This window comes from Anoplolepis gracilipes, chromosome 5 (genome assembly GCF_047496725.1).
Source record: "Anoplolepis gracilipes chromosome 5, ASM4749672v1, whole genome shotgun sequence".
NCBI lineage: Eukaryota > Metazoa > Arthropoda > Insecta > Hymenoptera > Formicidae > Anoplolepis > Anoplolepis gracilipes.
In genome coordinates, this window is record NC_132974.1 from 12,051,312 (window position 1) to 12,072,666 (window position 21,355).

General features: G+C 28.1%; 1 long non-coding RNA gene across 3 annotated transcripts; it reads left to right on the plus strand.

Annotated features, from left to right (window-relative positions):
• Nucleotides 1–14,690: 14,690 nt before the first annotated feature.
• On the plus strand, nt 14,691–20,549 carry LOC140666127 (uncharacterized). 3 transcript variants are annotated; one of them, XR_012046711.1, is made up of 5 exons: nt 14,691–14,825; nt 14,923–15,268; nt 18,999–19,070; nt 19,912–20,093; nt 20,162–20,549. It is a non-coding gene; the product is annotated as an uncharacterized lncRNA (long non-coding RNA). The 3 variants fall into 3 exon arrangements; XR_012046712.1 differs by lacking the exon at nt 18,999–19,070 and having other exon boundaries at nt 20,162–20,419; XR_012046713.1 differs by lacking the exons at nt 18,999–19,070; nt 19,912–20,093; nt 20,162–20,549 and adding an exon at nt 18,179–18,219.
• The last annotated feature ends 806 nt before the right edge of the window (nt 20,550–21,355 follow it).

Here is a 21,355-nt window from a genome sequence, read left to right on the forward strand (position 1 = left end):
CGACGACATCGAGGCAGATTGTGGGAGCAATAATTACATTACGAAAGCAAATCATGCAAGGATTCATGATTTACTGCCTACGTTTACGGTGCAATTTATACGGTTGAACGTAAATGCGGGGGATTTAATGGATTCGGAATTAGTTACACGCCGTTAGACGGTCGCATATACACGTTAAAGGTTTAGTCGTATGCCGCGACATCGTTGACGAATTTTCGCGTCGTTTACGCGGCAAAGCTACAGCTCATGCATATATAGAGTGAATTTAATCCCGCGTATGCAGCTAAATATACCTAATGCAACTATAGTGCAACAGTACAGTTGATTTCCGCATATCTTGATCGCAATCTCCGCGAAATTTTAAACGGCATTGTATGATTTGATTAATTTAGATATTTTTGTTATATTTTTTTGATCGAGCTTAAAGTAATTTAATTACTCCTTTTTTTCACTTAATATTCCACATTCTTTTTATCAAGATAATAGATTCTGCAAAGTTTAATTGACATTCCAATATGATATTTTATATAATTGTTGTTGAAAATATCATATATATATATATATAATTATCATAATTGTAATTTAAAATAAATGTAAAAGTTAAAAAGTTACTTCTAATTAGTTTTTTACTTGAATCACTTTTACAATGCAGTACCATTTCTATGATGCGGAGAAGCTAAATCCAATTTTAATTACAATTTCTGAGAAAGAGCATGTGTAATATATAATAATTTAATTAATATTTAAAAAAAAAATATATATATATATGAATTGTTTCTATTGTATAATTTTAACGATGTTTTTAGCAATTAATGTTAATTAGCTTCATTTCAAAAGTGAAAATATTTACATGATTCGATCATTATAATTTATTTTAATTTTATAATTTTTCTTTATAATTTTTTAATTAGCATTGTTCTGTTTCTGTAATAGTGCAGGTAAAATCATAGCGAGTCTTAATTATTTTAAAGAATTTCAAGTAACAATACGCAACATATACAGAAAACACTTACACAAAACTCACATACACAATTATAATTTAAGTTATTGTTTTAAATATGATTCCCGTTTAATTAAAATATAAGACTATCATTAATCAGTTAATTGAGAAACTCCAAAATTATTATGTGAAACCTAACTTTACCATAATGATGGTGAAATATTAACAAAATAACAATTCCTTCGAGTTTACTTGAAAAATTTAATGCGTCTGTCATAAAATTCAATTTCAGAAGCTGTTTGAAACATAAATAAATTAACAGAAATATTGTCATGTCAATTTGCAAAAAAAATTAACATTCGACTGAATTGTCTTATATGTATCAATAAAAAAATTTAAAGATGTGTATGTGTGTGTGTGTGTGTGTGTGTGTGTGTGTAATATAATATCTCACGAGTAACATCTTGCATCTAAGCTTATCTCTTCGGTTCAGGTATCAAGGATATGTCATCCCTAAACGAGCGTGTTTATTATCACTTTAGATTGGCTCCCCTACATTAGACGAGTTTCCCTTGCGTTAATTGGCACATTGAAATCACAGTGAAAACACGCTTATGCGGAAGGGTGCACTCAGCTGATGAGGCTTGAAAGATCGGCTAGAGAATTGAATTACGTGCCACCGAATTAATAAACTTTTATGAGCACGGTAGAGATGGAGGGACTGACCGAGATTCACAGATACGACACGACACTTTTCCGCAGTCATCAATTGATTGGGTCACGAGTGCGTAGATATGTCGTTCATTGATCGTTTTATTTCGTAACTCTGACACGAATAAGCTGTTTTAATCTCTTTGCGTGCTGTCGAGAAAATTGAAAATATACATATGACAACTTTTGCTAAGCCAAATATGTTTTTAATCTATACATTAATGACATGATAAAAAAGCATACGTATATTTTCTTATTATTTATTTTTTATTATTTATTCACAATTGTTATATTCCATGTCATTATACATATATGTATAATTACATTAGATTCAATAAAAAATAAAAAGGTTATTAATTGTGATTTTTAAATTTCGTAATACTTCGTATTGTGAGATTTAATTCATGAAAAATGAAATTTAATTCATGACACAAATCTGGCTAAAAAGTTTGTGGAATTTTCTATCTCTTTTACATGAAAGGATATTTGTATGTGCTCTTCTCAAGATTGCTTGTACAATACTTCCTCCGGTTTCACGTCGTCGCTATTACGATTCAGCATTGTAGGGATATCCCGCAGTAGCCGGCAATCGAGATAAAAGGGACCACCTAGTGAAGTATAGCACCACCGACGTTATTACTTGCGGTACGATGGGCGCGATACACGGGAGCGTATCCTTATTACAACATTCCATGCGTTACGTCTTTTGATAAAGTAACGGCCGATCGAATCGATAAAAGAACAATGGTGCGTGGTGTCGCCTGGTAACATAAATCGGGCGCTACTTTCTCTCGGCGACCAGCAGAATTGCGTAGGATTCTGCGTAAAGGAATATAAAGTACCGCTGCCGGCCATTGTTCTCGGAAATCTTCGCGACAGTACCGTTATTTGTGACGCGAGACAGTTCGCAATCTTAATAAAAGTCAACTAGTAAAAACTTGGAATTACTGTCGCGTGACCAGAAGTGCATAAAATAACTCACTCCAGGTTTGACCGAATAAAATGTGAAAAGCATTTACAAATGTGAAAGAAATGGCGTTATAAAAATATAAAATAAATAGCGATTCGAACAAAGTAACTTGCGTATCAATCGTAGTTAGCATTACATGTAACTAATATTTTCTTTTTTTTTTTTTTTTTTCGTAAGCGTAACTGTCAAAATAAAGAGAAAAAGAATTTGACGTTGCATTAACACTTTGTATTAGCTGGTTACATTTTCCATTCCACGGAGAAAAATTCCATGAGAAAACGAGATTTAGCGTAGTGAAGAAATCGTATCTGATTATTTAATCTCCTCTCTGGTCGCGGCAATTATATTTGGAAAACGGAATGTATACAGTCCCTATGGCCACGTGTCCGTCAGATTTCACGTGTCAGCTGGCACCCAGGAGACAGTTGCGTTCGATCTCGTCCGTAGATACTGTCTCTCTCCGTTCTTGAGTGTCCATTTGTAGATTTTTATCTGACGGAACGTATCGATCTTTTCGACCACGCGATACATCAAAATATCGATAATCCGCATGAACGGCTTCATAGAGTATGATGCTATTATTATCGAGAAATCTGCTGTCGCGCTTGTTGAAAAAATGGAAAGGGACGTCTAATGGCGCGAGAAAAAATTTCCGATGCGTAATGGAATGCGATGCTATATAACAGAATAATATTCAGGATTCTCTATAGCAAAAAATAAATCTCAGTTTAATTTATTATCAATCACTATACTGAATTTTATATTTAATTTGTAGATATAATTTTACTTATAACATATTAAACATTGAAAAATTAAGATATAAATGTTGTGACAAATACGAATTTTTATTTTCTTTTTTATGACTTAAAAAGATAATGATTTTTTTTTTTTTTTTTTTTTTTTTTGTGACAATTGTCACAAAATTTCCTTACATTTAATAAAGTGCATTATTTAATATTTATTTTTATCAATTTATAATTAATTTAACCCTTGAATAATTTTCTCACTTAATCTATTTTCTATTTTTTTTTCATAGAAGTAAACTCATAATAAAATGACAAAATCATTATCGTGACACTTTTACCGAGTATCTGTAATTCCACGCCAAAGATTGTCAAAATATCGATTATTCGGACACTTTCTATCATCCCCTATTAATTCGAATAATCGATTGCCTACAGTATATTCCCTTGGCACGATCGAGATACGCTAAATCGCGGGAATCCTTCATTAACTCGTTCGAAGAAGGAATTATCGATAAGGGGATCAAAAAATTTCGGACGAAGATGGATTTCATCAAGTCGGTCGATACGCAAAGTTATAAGACTCATCCGTTGTGAGAGGTCGTCGCAGATAATGAGCGTTTTCTTTTACGTCGCCGAAGGGCCTTTTCTCGCCTTTCATCTTTTTTTTTTTCGCGTCGGGTGATCGATCAAGATCGCGAAAACGAGCCGACTCTTCCGCGACGACATCCGGAAGGCACGACGGGGTTGAATATTTATCAGCGATCCCTTCGCCCTCCTTTTCCTCTCCCTTTGCCTACCTGTCACATTGTGACCGCAGTATCGCCCGTCTGGTATAAAACATCCCATTATCCGGCATGAAAGTCACCCGATCTGCCGTTTTACCCTCACGCGTGCGCTTATTTTTCCTTTCTAGTGGCCAGATATAATCGCGTAAGAAATGGCATGGTATTATATCCCGTCAAGTCTGCCCATATCGTTCCTTGTGCGCGTCTAATTTTTTACGACACTTTACGCCGAGCTATGAAAGAGCTTGGAGAGTGGTCAACATTTCCATTCGTGCCGGTTACACGGTAAACTCTTCTATGTAAAGTCACACAAAGGGTTACGTTGAAATGTTTTCTGCAAAGCGACGGTGGTCGGAGAGAAGGAAAAAGTTTCAAAGGGTCGCCGTTCTTGAACCGCGACAGTTATCTTGACGCGAGTTGTATTCCTAAAAATTATTGGACAGCGACGTTTACCGGGAATGTAAGCTACTTCCTGAGAAATGAAAATTCTCTTGGTATAATAACGAAAAATAACGTAACAATTTCAAGCAAATTCCGAAGCAATCGTTGAAATATTGAGATTCTGATGACATTGGTTACTCTTTCGATTTCTGTGTGGATATATATCTAACATCCATCTTTCTCTCGCGGTTAGGTCAGTATTGTGGGTTGAAAGACCTCCGGCGACTTTTGGTTGCCATTTCAATTTCGGTCGCATTTTCCCGATTGCCTGACTTGGCGGTTTTCACGGAAGAAGAAACCATTTATTTTTCCAATTATTTTCCCATCAGATATTGTGATAAGATGGATTAAGTAAATTGTTCGCTTGAGGTGAATAACTGTACATCTAATTTTGTTTCTAAGTATTTATCTTACAATTAGTCTATTTATCTTATTCGATACTTTATTGTATACAATGTAAATGACGTTTTAATCATTGTTAATTCATAAAAATAAAACGTTTATATTTTTGTTATGTAGGTCTAATTTATAATACTTTCTCAATATTTTAATTTTTGCAAGATAAATTTGGCTTAATCTACCAAATATTATTTAATAGTAATTTAGATTTTAGACAGTTATTAGTTCTTTTAATATATCGATATGTTAACATCTATATATAATATATCCATATATTATTAGAAATTTTGATGAGATTATGACTGTAAATAAACTTTGACAGATGACGTTAAAACTCAGGTTAGGTAGGAATAAACAAAATTCTATTATTTTAAGGATAAAACTCTGGAAATTTCTTTGTAGTTTTCACAAAAACTGCACTTTATTATCAATTCAACGCGAATTAAATATTCATTTCAGAATTAAGAAAAAGTGGTCGATGATCGAAGGGGAACTTATAATCGCTTTGGATAATTTCCTGTTTTTTTTCACAGGAAAGAAAAAGAGAGAGAAGGAGTAAGTTCATCGAGTGAATGGAATCGGAAAAACTTGGAAAGGCGAAGAGAAAGCGAGCGAGACGTTAATGAGGGGAGAGAGCGTACGCAGATATATACATATGTGTGGAATATGCATTTACTCGCGTACTCGCAAATACCTCCTGAGCCAGACTTGTCGTCGAGTTACGCGCCAAGTAGTCGAGGTACGTATGTGATCCGGCGCGTTCTAGACATTCAGCAAACCGCGCCGCAGCACCCTTCATGAGAAATTAACGCTCGCACGAACATGTTCGTAATCATTCTTCCAACAGTCATTCGAGCGGTAGACGAAATCGTCAATTACGCACGATAATAATTTATATATTACGATAATCTTTATTATTTTCAAACAAAAATATTTTTACCCAAAATAATCATATTAGTCTAAAAAATTAGAGGGATTCTACTTAAAAAAATTGCAGCCGCGTACTTTTTAAGTATTAACGAAATGAAAAGACTTTAAAGAAAGGTATTAAGTATTTGTTGAATTATTCAATTTTTATTCGTATCATTTTTTCTATCTTTGACAAAATGCTTATCAATTATTATAATTCTGTCAATTATTCCGTATATTATGTGTTTTTGAATCATATAAAAAAATCTTTTTTTTTTTATAATTATCAGTAGTATTTCGTACAGTCAAAGACTTATTTCTTACCAAAGAGCAATTCTCGCAATAATGACTAGCACGAAAACAACTCTTGAGGGATTCTACTGAGCAAACAAAGCTGGCAAAATGTTCTTTTCGCCAGGCGTTCGTTAGTCAAAAAGTTCTCACGGAAATACTGACGTTACTCTACGCTGGGATAGGATAGGAACGCGATGAAGAAAAAAGAGGGAGAAGGCGCTTCGATAATAAAGGCCGCTTTTTGGTTCATTCGAAAACTTTTTTCATCTCGCGCTGGTACCACACCGATCGCTCGCGAACCTCTTTTCCTCCATCCTCGCGCTTCTCCATTCGCGATCGTTCTCAAAACGAGGAACCCATTATTCGAGAGCTTTGGCGGACGTAAGTGTTGACAGATAAGTGAAAGAGGCGCCGGCCTGGCCGCTGGTAAACGGAATCAATGGTGAAAGGAAAACGCCGAACTCCCGCGGCGTTTTAATCAATCTCCTTCTCGCCTCCAACACACTCTCCCTCTCACTCTTTCTCTCTTTCTTCCTCCTCCTTTCTCTTTCTATCTATCGTCTCTCGCGTCTTTCGAAGGCACCTTTTCATAGCCTGATGCCTCTCACTTCCGTTTCCTTTTCTACTCGTAGGTGAAGTCCCTCTCCTTTCCTTTTCTCCCGTCTTGCTTCTCTTATCCGCTCTTTCGTATCTACCCTGCAGACAGGATGGACGTGAGAGAGGAAGGGATGGAAAGGGACTCAGTATCTCTTTGAGAGCAACGCCACCGTAGTTTGTATAGTTTCATTGAACTTGATGCAGGGAGCAGAACAGACGGCTGAAAAGGGTGCGAATGACGGGGTGAGGAACGACAAGGGGTGGGATCAGTCTCGTTGCGAGGGTGGCGCGGACACTCTGTATAGGCTACGGTTAATCAGCTTCGAGCAGTGACGAAGACTCTTAGGGAGTCGCACGGCGAAAGCGGAAGACTGCGTTTTGCTTATTTATGTTGGCTTATTTATGTTTGAATCGAGGGTGCTGTAAATTTTGAATGTTGGGGAAGATAAATTTTAATCCTATCGTATCTTTGATTGCTTTTAAGATACAGTTGTTCATTCATGTATTCACAAAGATATATATATATATATATATATATTTCTTTTGTTAAGAAAGTAAATTTTTGGAAAAGATTAGATTTTATACATTTTGCTCTTGAAAAGAATGATAAATCATTCTTGTCTCGTGGTAGATTATAACATTTTGTTGCTTTAAGCTACGAAAGAACTCTAACCACATGATTTATAGATACAAGTTGTGCATTATGCAACTGAATGCAGATGCCATTATTCCAAGCATATTAAGCATTAAACGGGTAAACTTGCATTACCCTACTCGGGAGATACTCGTTAATGGTAAATATGTAATAAGGCATACTCGTAAAATTCTTCTAAAATAAAAGTATAAAATAACACGTCCGATTTCGTTCTAAAATACAAATCATAAAATGTTTAAATAATTAATAATAGTTTTAAAAAAAGTGTTTGAAGCAAAATTTCATGAATGTTAATGTTGAATGGGTCACTGGTCCTGATCTGTCTTAGAAATCATTCAATCCTGCCGTCCTATGTAAGGAATATACTTATTGTTAGCGCTTTTAATTTTTTTATTCTTAAAACGTCAATATTTTTAGGAATATGTGGCGAAACAGCAGTTATAGACCTCGGCGATTTCTCATATTTGGAACCAATTCCAAGAACAGAGAAAACATACGAAGAAGACATCATATATATATTTTAAATCTTATCGTGACCTTCTCGATAGCGATACTTTTATTTTCGGTAATGGTTTTTCTCAACTTAACTGGAATATTTAGCGAAGTATATATCATCGTTGAGTCGTATAAAATAAAGCATATGTCATTAATATTTATACATTTATTTTAGTTTAATAAGATTTTTTAAAGATATGAATTAATTGATTAATTATAATCGTTTTACTTTCGCTTTTGCTTTGAATTATTTATTATTTTATTTTCTTGTCTCTATATTTTACTTTACTTTCTATTGTGTCTGCTGTACAGCTTGTTATGAAAACGCGTCAATTTCACTAGAAAACAACAAAGTAACGCAAATCATAAATAAAAGTCGTCCCTGTATATTATATATATATATATATATATATATATATATACAGGGATCCACGACGAGGTGGACAAGTTATTATTTTAAGATCCCACATGCAGTATGCAAGGAAATTTCTTTTTTGTTTTTTTGGTTTTTTTTTTTTTTTTGCAAAGGTTCAACTGCGCCTGTTCTAAGTGCGTGCTAAGAAATTCTGTTTGGATAGACATTTAATTCAGGTGATCAAACGTACATCATTTTAATGTCTAAGGACTTGATTTTACATTAAATGATGTATTGTTTGACAGAACATGATACCTCATTTATACATTCAATGTAGTGTACACTTCAACATGTACATGGGTTTGCTAAACGTCTTGTCGGTAAGAAATAATGTACAGTGCAATATATATTTCCTGGAGTACAAAAATACAGAAATATTTTCCTTTTTTAATGATATTTATTCATAAGTTTACATGTACTTACAACAAAAAATGTAAACATATATTATTTTAGAAATATCTCATTACATTCCTTCAATGATTAAAACAATACCATTTTAGTCTAACAAGATTCGTCAAATTTCAAACAAAATTATGACACATATATAAATAAAAATATTTTGATAAAAGTATAAGGCAACAGTTGATATTGTTCAGTGCATTTTATAATATTTTACGTAGATTTTTCGAAAATGTCATATTTCTTTCATATGCACATTAATGCTTATTATTATTTTCATTAAAACTTCAAAACTTTGGCAAAGAGAATATATAGCTTTTTAAACAAGGTTATAACTGACAATATTATAATTTTCAAATACGCTGAAGTTTTTTGACAGGAAACGTAGTTCGATATAAACGCAGAAAATTGAAATAAAAATAACCTAACCCATACAAAATAAAGATAACACAATAATATTATTGTTGTACAAACAAATAAATATCATGTAACATCAAGTGCATCAAACTACCTTTTAGAGATTGTCTACTAAAAAAATAATGATAAAAATATGTTATGCGAAAGACTAATTATAAAAATATATTACTTGTGTTTATTTTTGTATATTTTACGAAACTCATCAAAATCACGCACACACAGAGAATAATACTTTTGTATATTTTCTCATTAAAATAAGTAAATAAAACAATTAAACATATTAGTTTTAACAATATTACTAAACATATTCTTAACATTTTAAACAAATAAACTGTATGTTTTGTTTTTTCAGTTGTTTTTTAACTTTGAGTGGCGTGTACATACATATCACCCAATTCAGTGTAGAAACGTTTTATTTTGACTAAAATTAATTTTCCAATAGATTTTAAATTTCAAAAATAAAAATAATCGTTTCTTGTATTAATATTATTGAATATGTTGAAAATATTTTTAATTTGTCTTATGTTAAAGAATATTATTACAGAGAAAATTTCGGAGTGTTATTGAAAATATTGTATTATATCACTGTTGTAATATTCTAGGGAGAGTTTACAAAAATTAAGAAAATTAAATTAATTAATATATAAATAATTTTCAGTGGACATCTTACGTGTAAAATATAGCTCAAAGTTTATTTATAATAATTATAATAAAGATAAAGTTATTTTATTTATATTAGTTAGAATCGATAAAGTTTGAAAATTTTTCTTCTACATTAAGATCATAACGTACAAATATTCGTAATATATTTCTGAAAAAAGATCTGGATTTCAAACTTTATTTCAATCTCATACAATAATATATTGATTTGCGATTATTAAGAACAACTTTTTTATCTGTTTAAGCATGTTATACACTTTTTCCTTCCGCATTAATACGGCGATATACTTTTATAAGCTAAAAGTAAATATCAAATAATTCCTATCTTCCTCAATAGATAAACAAAACTGATACCTTTCGTTATAAGATAAAACACATATTATTAACGTTTAATATGTATATAATATCTTAAACTATAAATAAGTAATTGCTCTTTAAAAAAATAGATGACTATAGTTACAGAAAAGTAAATATGCAAAAAGAAAAAGGCTTGTTTTTTATGAAACATCAAAATTTTTGGCCAAGTTCTTCCATCCTTTCAAATAACAATTTATACATTCATTATTGTTAAACACGTGTAACCTTTTTCATCATTATTCAAATGAGATAAAACTATCAAATAGTTAAAGGAAAAAAAAATACATAATATCATCAACAATCACGATTCATTATATAACACAACGAACATAAAGTAATAATTTTAAAATTAATTTGAAATTATTACATAACATTAAACAAATGTACATCCATTATTTGTTATAGCTTATTAAAATTTTAAGATATCATTATGTTACAACATTATTATTGTTATTATTATGAATATTTCGCTACAATAATTTTGCATTTCTTCTGCTTCGTAATATATGTTGTGCGTTTATATTGTAATATCATATTGTGATATATATTTTGAATTTTTTTCGATTTGGTGTTTAATAATCATGTGATTTGTAGATACAAGTTGTGCATTATGCAAAGGACTGCAAGTTCCATTTTCTACAAGCAAAACTAACGGTTAAAAAATTACAGTTGCATTACCCTAATCTGGACACACTCGTTACTGGTAAATCTATAACAGATATACTCGTAAATTTATTTAAAAAACAAGCATAATATGTTCAACGCAAGTAATAAACAGTTTTAGAAAATGGATTGAAAGAGAATTTTAACCAAGCTGAAGTTAAATTGGTGCCGTGTCCTGATTTGTCCCGGGAACCGTTCAATCTTGCCGCACCAGGTCAGAGATGTTATTATTAACACTTTAAATTTCTTGCTTAAAAAAGCAAGATTAATATTATCAGGAATAGGTGGCACAACAAAAATAGTAGAGCTAGGTGATGTGTCATATTTGTCTCCAGATTGTATCGATATGATAAAAGGGAAAAAAGTATATAACATGGAAAACGTTGCAAGACTTTTCGCTGATCCTAGTAATTATTTTATTTTTGATAGCGGTATCTCCAGATTAACAAAAGTTAAAGATGACTTGTTCATAATGAACTGTACATCAATAGAAAATAAAATAAAATAATAAATATTAATAAGTGTGCGGTTCTGGCGCAGTGAGTTGAGCGTCTGCTCACTATGCCTAAGATCTCGGATTCAAATCCGAACAGAACCATCGAATTTTTATTTCGTTGTTATTTGATCGCCACCTCTCGAAAGGTAATGGCAAGACCACCGAGAGTATATCTTGCCACAGAAAGAGAACTCCCTCTATCTTGGCCGTTCGGAACCGGCATAAAACAGTAGGTCCCTATGACCGCAGATAAGCCACGCATCCGTGAGACATATTATTATTTTATATCATTATATTTTATTTCTTACAAATCAATGATATATACTTCGCCTAAGTTCCCACTTGATGAACGTTTGGTAACACCGCTACCGAAAATAAAATAATCATTAGGGCCACCGATAAGTCTTGCGACATTTTCCATGTTATATACTTTCTCACTGAGAGAAAAGTGTGTGATATTTGCAACTATAATTGCATAGTAAATTAATTTATAGTTGGGATTCTCATTTTTATAGTTATTATTGCTATGACATTAGTAAAAGTAACCTAATATGCATAGTTCTGGCAAATAATATAAAAATTTAACTATAAATTATGATAATTTGAAATATAATAAAATATCAAGTTACAAATGGTAAATTAAACAAACATTTTTTATAATCACAATTATAATTATAATAAATATGACGATAATGTTTATATAATTTCTACTATTTACTGATGGTACTAATTACTAAAAACTAAAAAATAAGTAAAAAAAAGATAACTAAAAATATTTGTTTTTTATGACCATATTAATAGTTTATAAGCCTATATTTCTACTATAAATTTACTGAAGATGTTATAAAATCTACAAAGAAAATATAGTAGACGTGTTGCGAACATGTTTGATCACGTGAACGCAACGTCCACGTGCACGTACATGTACGTTTGTATTCGTACAAAAAACGTGTAGAAATCCGCTATTATCAGACAATAAAGAGAAGATTCATACGTGAAAAGATTTAACACAAAAATTCGTCATTTGGAAAAGTTAAGTACTTCTAATTACAAAGAGAATAAACTTGATAATAATGTATATGTAATAGCACACAATATTCTTTTTCAATTACAAGAAAACATTTTATCTATTTAATATAATGTAATATAAAATAACAGTGGAAAATTCTTATCTTTTAATGAATAATTACCATTATCGATACTTAATACGTATATTCCAAATACATTCCGAAGATTTTTGAGATGTCTTCGAAAAATTTTATAGATCTCGTTTAAACATGCACGCTATTTACATATAAATATGACAATTATTGTTTTACGTTTTTTTTATATTTTTTTATATATTTTTATATATGTTAAATATAGATTATTATATATTTTTAAAATTACAATCATGTCAAATTTTATTGAAGAGAAGTTGGAAGCGTGGGGCGGGAATTCATTGAGAAAGGTTATTATTTTATTTTTATTAATATACGACTGTGATAATTATGTCTATATTTTGTTTAGATGAGCAAATTGATAAGGAGGCATTCTTATACATGCCTGAATCTATGATTAAAGAATTGATACCTACAATCGGAAAACGTTTTTGTTTTTTACAAAATCGGAAACAATTACTTGAAAGTGAAGACAAAAGTTCATATTTGGTAAGTTGATTTATATATATATATTCTATTTTGTTGGAATTAGTAAAGAATTATTTTCTTTGTGTTATATACAATTCTTTCTATTTTTTTACATCTAATCATTTTTTGCACTTACTGTACGAAAGTGTTTTTTTTCATCTTATTTTAAAACAATGAGAGAGAGACAAGTATTAATGTTATTTTAATTTCCATAATTAACATTGATCGTATAATTAAAGTTAATATTATTATTATTATTATTATTATTAAAGGTTATAGTTTCTTTAATATTATAAAGTTATATACAATCTGTAAGTAAATCTCTTGTATCAAAAATAATAAGAAATTTTTGTTTGTATTTGTTTTATCGAATCAATTATAATTTTCTAAAAATTAATATTAATATTAAATTTGTTATATATTACATAATTAAATAAAAATTTTTTGTATTTTCATAATTAGTAAACAACACACACAATTGTTTTCAAATATTATCTTTCGAAACACTATAATAATTTTATTAAGTTTTCTAACATTTTAAATTAAATTTAATTGGACAGTCTTTATAAATATATATTGCGAGTTTTATATTTTATAATTAAATATTTTATTTAATTTATTAAAATATTTATTTATGAATATTATTTGATTTAGGAATATTCACAATCAGATAAATTTGACATAAGTGAATCTGAGGATACATGTAGTGTAGCAAGTAGTTCTTCGATAAACTCATTTCAAGATCATGGAAAGGTAATTTTTATATAGGTTTTTTATTATTTTTATATTAAATAATATTTTATATAAATTTTGCAACATTCTTGTTATTGTTATGTACTTTTACTAGTAGTATTGTACTTTTAGTAGGAGTTTGATTTATATAAAAAATAATAGTTTTTTATTACTTGTGAATTTAAAAATTTAAGAAACTGAATTATAACACACAAATTATGTAGCATTCTCTTTTTATATTAACAAAACATATTTAAAAATCTTATTAATAAAATGAATAAAAGTATGTATATTGTTTGTATAAATATTGATTTATTTTTATTTATGAAAGTTATAGTCAATTTTTTAAATATGTAATGTATATTAAATATCATTAAACATAAAAATGTTAAGCAATTCTAAGAATTTTTATTTATATTTTATGTTTTTCTTTTAGATTTTAAGAGATTTACTTTCTAAGTCAGGCTGTGGTAAAAAAATTTTGGAACAAACACGATTGACTCCATCAGATCGCAGTAAACTCTGTCATTTGATTATTGACAAACTTCTTAACAAATCTAATAAGTATGTTATTTATATCTTACAAAAACTTTATATAGTACTTTCTTTCATTTTATTTATTACTTTATTTTAATATTATAGAATAACTTCTGAGCAATTTAAAAAATGGTCTGTAGTAATTTTTAAATTTGTTTCATTACTTACACACACATATGTACATGTATGTACATATGTATCTATATATGTATATGTGTGTATATGTATATATGTATATAAATATATAAAAAACTATAAAAATTAATTATTTTTAAAATATTTAAAATATATAAAAAAATAAAAATCAAATATTTATAAAAAAATAATATAAAATAAAATAATATAAATAATATAAAATAATTAAAAAAATATTTATATAAAAAATAAAATATTTAAAATTTTTAAATATTTTTAAAAACTATTTACATATATATTATAATTTCAGATATACCCTCTGAAACATTAAGTCTTTTTGTACTACCTCATTTATTTTCCCCATGTAATGTAAAAACAGGCAACAAAAAAAAGTGGAAACCTTCCAAAACAGAGATAGCAGAAAGTTTTATTTGTCGCATTCCGGTAGCAAATTTTTATGAATTTTTATGTATTTTTAGAAAATCTTATTATTATATCTAAAAAATAATTTCAATATTTAACATTATTTTATTTTCTTTAGAATATAGCAGAATTGGAACCTAAGTTAGAAAAACGAAAGTAGAAACTGGAAGCGTTTGGATTACCACTACAACCAATGGTAGTTGTGATTGGATCAATTATAAATTTAACTTCTTTTTACGTTGTCGTAAATAACGTAAAATACGAGTCAACGAGTCTAATTAATGCAGTGAACTTGTGTTTCCAAATATTCTTTGCACTGGATGCAAAGTATCCAGTTGATTCGGAAATGCTGTGGTATTTTTTACAGTACCATGTATACAATATTAAAGACGCAAAATACACTCGAAATTTTGTATCTGTAGACACTATTTGGCACGATCTGCAAGAACTGATGGCTGCTTTGAGTGAGTGAAAAGTGATTTCCTCTATTCTTTGCTTTATTTTATAAAAATGTATATAACTTACTTTCATATATTTAATATCTATATAATAATATTTATATTTTTTAACGTCAATACATATAATCCTAATAATGATAAAGTGCCAATTCTGTTCTAATATCTATTCTAAAAAATATATAAAACCGCATATGCAGTTTGAGCATCATACACACTTGAATTCTATTATATATGTTTGTCAATTTAAAAATTGCAATCGTTTTTACTCAGACAAGAAAACACTTAATAAGCATAAAATACGTTGCAAACATTTTGAAGAAGCAATGTTAGAATCTAAAATATCTGAAAAATCCACAGTAAATGTAGAAGAAATAGAAAATGATTTTAATGATGAAATTAAAATCGAATCTGAAATTCGAATCCAAAAGTCAAGTTTGAATGAAACAAGTTTCGAAATGATAAACATTTATGACAACGAGATTAAATCTGAAAATAATACAGTTTTTGATAAAGACTCAAACATTGAATCTTCAAAAAATGAACTTTGTATACTAACACTGAAAATGATTTCTTCACTACACTCAGATGCAACATTATCTCGTATTCAAATTGATCGGATTACGCGTATGTTTCATTTATTTTTAAATACAAACTATGTAAATGATATAAAAAAATCTTTTATGGAAACAAATTCAAATCATGTAATAGAAAAATTCGATATATTTCAAAATATTTTTGGTGATCTTGATACTGAATACAAACGGAATAAACTATTAACTAAATTTGGATATTATGTTGAACCTGAACGAATATTTTTTGGAACTATAGATGTAAGAAATAAAAATGTATTAAATACTGAAAATGTGTATAGACAATTAATATCGTTAAAAAAAGTATTAAAATTATTTTTCGAAATAGGTGATATATTTGAAAAAACTTACGAGCATATCGACACATTGATGAAAGATGATAGTAACGAAATATGTAATATAATACAGACTCATTTCTGGAAATCAAAAATTTCAAATAATTCATCGATAACAATTCCTTTATTCTTATACGAAGACGCTTTCGAAATAGCAAATCCTCTTGGATTACATGCTGGTATATATAAATTATGTGAAATGTATATTTCAATACCATGTTTACCATTAGACTTGTATTCAAAATTAGATAACATTTTTCTTGCTCAATTGTATCATTCAGATGATTCGAAATTGTTTCCAAAAGAAAAAATTTATTCATATTTAATTAAGAAATTAAAGATTTTAGAAACAGAAGGTATTCAGTTAACAATAGGATCTAAAAATATTCAGGCATATTTTAAACTTGCATTAATTATCGGTGATAATTTAGATTTACATGACATTTTAGGATTCGTCGAAAGTTTCTCTGCGGATAAATGTTGTCGATTTTGTAAAGTATCAAAAAATACATCTCGGAAGTTATGTTGCGAAGATGTCAAAATATTGCGTAATAAAGTAAGTTATGCGAATGATATAGCAATTAACAACGTAACAATTTCGGGTATAAAAGAAAATTGTGCATTTAATGTTCTATCAAGTTTTTATGTAACTGAAAATTATAGTATTGATACTATGCACGATTTATTAGAAGGCGTATGTATATACGAAATGAGTTTTATTTTGTATTATTGTATCGTGGAACACAAATATTTTACTTTAGATACTTTGAACTGGAGGTTACAGTTTTTCAGTTTTGATCCGATGTTAAATCGTCCTCCTACAATTTCTAATTCACAATTACAAAAAAAATTTATAAAAATGTGTGCTTCTGAAATGCTAAATTTCGTATTAAATGCTGGTTTATTATTTGGTGATCTTATAACTGATCCTAATGACAAACATTGGGAACTTTACATATTATTGCGAAAAATTATTTCTATTACACTTTAATACAGTATTAATGAATCGACAGCAGATTTGCTTGAAAACTTGATTAACGAACATCATATGTTATACATAAATTTGTTTGGAGAAACTTTAAAACCTAAGCATCATTTAATGTTGCATTATCCTCGCGTTATGAAAATTGTAGGACCGCTCCGTTATTTATGGTCAATGAGATTTGAAACAAAACATCGCCCGTTAAAACAATATGCCCGTGCAATAAGTAGTAGAAGAAACATATGCTACAGTATTGCAATTAAACAGCAAATAATGTTAAGCAATTTATTAATAAAATTGCAGTCGGGTAATTTACCGTATATTACATATAAAAAAGGAAATTTGTTAATTTGTTACGAAAAAATATTAAAAAATCATAGAAATTTTACTAAAGTTAAAAGCGTCCGTTTTGGAAATATAATGATTAAAAGAGGATCAATTATCTTAGTAAGAATTAACGACGACTTCCCTTTATTTGCTGAAATTGCAGATATTTTTAAAACCAAATCAAATGTATCTTTATTAACACCATCATGTTTCAGTGCTACTATCAAATATATGTTTGCAACGTATTATGATAATCATTACCAAGCTTATGTCATAAACATTTCAGACAAGTATGATGCTATAAATTTTGACAGCGTACAATTTTTTAAAGTATATACTTTAATTAGAAAAGCAGATGATAACTCTTATATTAGTTATTAAATTTAAATAATTTACATTTTAAGATTTTTATGAAAAGTTTTGTTTTTAAATATATATATTTTATATGTTACAGTTATACTTTTCAATAACTAATATAACGTCGATATAATTAATATATATAATAGTTTATTTTTATTGTGCAGTTTAAGTTCTGATTAATTTTTGATTTATTATATAATTTATTATATAATTGATTATATAATTTGTTTTATAATTTTAATCTAATAATGATGTAACAGTAGTATCTTTATGTTTAACAAATTTATACTTCACAAAGTGTATAATTCTACATTATTTTTAGTTACAGTTTTAATTTATTTCTAAAATACAATGTCACATGAAACAAAGGATTATACTGAAAAATACATATAAAAAAATGATATGTACAATATTTTTGTATGTCATCAACCTAAAATAAACACTTAAAAAAATATTTATTTATATTTAAATTCGTCTCTATATTATTTCTATAATACAATAACAAAAAGCCTTAAAGGAAACTTTTTTTATAGTTGGATAAACTTTACAAACTGAAACTTATGGAACCACATAAGCATTTAGTAAAATATTAAATAAGACATTTTACTATAACGTATGGTTTCTTAATCATTAAAATATGGTCATTATTATCATATTTATAGTATAACTTACTATATACAAATCGCAATTTATAGTATATAAAACCATATTATGTATATAATATTGTACTATATATATATATAGTACAATATTAAATAGGACATTTTACTATGACGTATGGTTTCTTAATCATTTAATTATGGTCATTATTATCATATTACCTAGTATAAATTACTATATACAAACCACAAATTATAGTATATAAAACCATATATATGTTTGTATTAACGTATGTAAAGTTATATCAACAAGAATTTAAAGTTAAGTCTGCTATAATTTGGCAATGTTAAAATAACTATAAAAATGTAGTTGTCCCCTAAACTCACTAAGAATTATAGTTAAATTATGATATATGCAACTATTTTTTTTTTTCAGTGCGTATGCCCTGAGCACGCACTTCTGCACGCCATTAATGTCTAAGGACTTTCTTTTAACCTTTAATGACATACATTTATTACTTATTGTTTATTACTTATTGACAGAACGTACTTCGTTCATATCTTCAATGCGTCAAGGCCTTCAAAGAGTATTTCAGTATTATAAAACACCTGTCGGTAAGAAATAATATACCGTGCAACTATTGTATATTTATTAGAAAGGAAATATATAGAGAAATGTTCTTCGTCTCTTTAATTATCTTAAAGTGCCTGGGTATACTTACTGTAAAACAGTAAAAAATGTAAATATTATATGTCTTACTTAAAAATATCTCGTTATATTTTGTAACTTTTATATGATCAAAACAATACTTCTTTAGTCTAACAACATTTTAAACAAATTTGACGTAATTATAATCCGTAAGAAAATGTTCGGACAACAATTCGTATTGTTTAGTGCGCTTTATAGCATTATACGTACAGTTTTCAAAAATATATTTTTTTTATACGCACATTAATGCTCATTATTATTTTCATAAAACTTTAAAACATTGATAAGGTACAGATAATATAGTTCTTTTAACAAGTTTATTTTTAATTGACAATATTACAATTTTCAAATATCCTAGAGCTTTTTGACAGGAAACATAATTCGATATAAACGCAGAGAACTGATATAGAAATCGTAATGCATAGAATCAATAAAGCTAATACAATAATATTTTTAGCATACAAACAAAGAAATATCATGTAACAGTAAACTATATCAAGTTACCTTTAAGAGATTATCTAGATGTGTAAAAAAGTAATTATAAAAATATATTAGTTGCTTATTTATACATATTTTTATGAATTTCATTAAAATTACGCACACACAAGAACTTTTTTGTATATTTTTTTATTAAAACAAATAAATATAAATAAGATAACTAAGTATATTAATTTAAACAATATTGCTAAACATAATTTTATCATTTTAAATAAATAAACTATAAGAGTTTGTTGTTTGTTTTCATAGCTTTGAGTGGTGTGTACATATCAGACAATGCAGTGTGGAGACATGGAATTAACTATAATTATTGGAAGGATGAGCCTAATGCACCAAATAGTTATTGTACGGTAAATGTTCGCGACTCAATAATTAGTACAATTAACAGCAACTTCGCAAATCATCTCGAGTTGCCAGGAGGATTTTCAATGGTAACATAAATATTTAAGCTTTAAAATTAATGCATTATACAGGACTTTCATATATTCACATATTTTAGACAGTAAACACTTGTTATTCTTCTCACTTTTTAAATCATCACAATGGAAATACGTATTCTTTGTTTGATGAACCTAATACAAGAGATAGCATGTATTTCTTTGGATACTTTTCTCTAGTAAAAAGCATATATCGTATTGATAAACCGAGCTTTAGACCACGATATACTGCATCATATACTGCACCGCTTCCGGATTGATTTTAATTAAACGAGATATTGCTAAAGCGTATATGTATATTGTGTGTGTGGGACTGTTACTTTTTCTGTTCACATTTCTATTGTTTTTCTATATATATATATCTTTACTTAGTTGTAATACATTATGTGTATTTTTCTTTTATGTTTGAATTTATAAGATTTTTATTTTAGCTCATATAATTTTTTTTCTCTAATATCTCTTAGGTTTTTACTTTTTATTTATTACGGACACTTTGCCATTAATTGACATGTAAATGACAAATAATTTTCTTATGATAATAATACATTATTTTAAAAATATGTACATATTATAAAATAATAAAAACGTTGCGAGCAATATATGTTATTTTAATTATTGTATCGTGTTGTATTCAAATTACTTATGCATGTATGTATACTAGTTATAAATTTTTATTGCACAATGTTTAAAATGCACGATTTTATGACTTATTTCTGACAATGAATTCAAAAGTACCTTGTAAGTATTATGTAATATAAATATTTCATGTTGTTTGTATATTATGGTAAAACTATTAATGATATTATTATAATTATTTTAATTTGTCATTTCTGATTTAGAAAATATTAAAGACACTGTGCTTAAATTAATTTAATTAAAATTAATTTGCATCTTACTTTAACTAAAATTTACTTTGCAATAGATTTTAAGTTTTAAAAATAAAAAATAATCATCTCTCGTATAACTAGAACTGGAAATATTTTTAATTCATCTTACGTTAAAGAATATTATTACAGAAAATATGTCCGAGTATTGTTGATAATATTACATCATTATTATAATGTTTTACGAAGATTTTACAAAATTAATTAAACTATATTAATTAATATATAAATTGTTTTGCGTCGACATCTTATGTGTAAATATTGCTCAAAGTATATTTATAATAATTATAATAAAGTTAAAGTTATTTTATTTATATTAGTTATAATCGATAAATTTTGAAAATTTTTTTTTTACATTAAGATCATAACGTA